The sequence below is a fragment of the Dromiciops gliroides genome, chromosome 3, assembly GCF_019393635.1.
Source record: "Dromiciops gliroides isolate mDroGli1 chromosome 3, mDroGli1.pri, whole genome shotgun sequence".
NCBI classification, from domain to species: Eukaryota; Metazoa; Chordata; class Mammalia; order Microbiotheria; family Microbiotheriidae; genus Dromiciops; species Dromiciops gliroides.
Window position 1 is genome coordinate 133011490 of NC_057863.1, and position 1496 is coordinate 133012985.

Sequence of the window (1496 nt, forward strand, 5' to 3'; positions counted from 1 at the left end):
CAGTCAAACATTCTGTGAGGAACTGAAAATAAAGAGAAAAGGAAAGTAGTCCCTCCCAACTTTTGCCACAGGGTTACAGACCAAATTCATTATTGATATGTATTAGAACTCAGTTGTATATGGTTAGCATAGCTGCTTATCACCATTATTTCCCTTAGACCCTTGTAGGAGCATGTGGCTTTCTGATTATATTCTAGAGTGCTTTCAGATAGCACAAAATCCCTTTGTTTGGTCAAAAATTATATTAAAGTCCTTGTTATAAGTACCTATTCATTGTCTTATAGAAAGCTCAGGAAACACTTCCACTGTCAGCAGGAATGCAACATGCAATGTTTCTATTGTGTTAAAAACAAGTTAGGAATAAAACAGGTGTCTAATCTGTTTTGATCTGCTCATTTCTTTCTTTTTTTTTTTTTTGTAAGGCAATTCGGGTTAAGTGACTTGGCCAGGGTCACACAGCTAGTAAGTGTTAAGTGTCTGAGGCTGGATTTGAACTCAGGTACTCCTGACTCCAGGGCTGGTGCTCTATCCACTGCACCACCTAGCTGCCCCGATCTGCTCATTTCTAAATAATGTAGTTATGGGCATCGTGCATTCTTATTCATGAGATCATTATTTCAACAGATAAACACTTCCAATTTATGCATCAATTATGAAGGGTTTTCAGGAAGTCACCACCCTTCCCCCCACATATTTTCACACTCAACATTATGAAAAATATACAAGTCTCACATCTGACATTTAAGGAAAAGAGTGCACCCCACTGTGTACTTCTTATTTCCAATCAGCACACCCACACTGCTTTCCTTCCCTCTTCTGATTAGTAAGCAGTAGTTCTCTGATGAGAAACTGAAGGCAAGGAATTTCTTTTATGTATGCCCACCAGGAAGAGAGCATGCTTATCTTTCTCTTCCCTGTCATAAGTGCTCATAAGAGCATGATCATTATTATTAGATATAATTGTATTGCAAGCAGGGGTGAGCAAAATGGTCTCTATGAGGAAAGTTTTTCTATATGTGAGGTAGAATATCCTTTTAAGGAAACATTGTGCAAAAGAAGTATTTGACTAACTGGTACCCTGAAGGCTTAAACAGATTATTTGTTTTCACTTGAATTTTCCCACCTAGAAAGATTTATACTGATTGTAAGATCAAATTCTTTGTGGCGGGACTAGACATTAAACTGAAAGGCATTATCTACATTAACCCAATTCTCCTCTTTCCAGCCTTAGCTGCATTTTAGCTACACACAAGAGGAATTTAGAGAAATGACATCAGCTTCCATCAAAATGACCATAGAATTATAAATTTTAAAGACCTCAAATATATCCTAAACTCTTAATTTTATAGAAGGAAGAACTGAATCTCAGAGAGAGGGATTCAGTTGCTTTCTCAGCATCATATAATTTCAGTAGAGCTCAGCTAGAATGTTAATTCAAGTCTTCTTCTATCTTCCCAGTTATGTTGAGTTTATCCTTATATATCTTTCTTGTACAT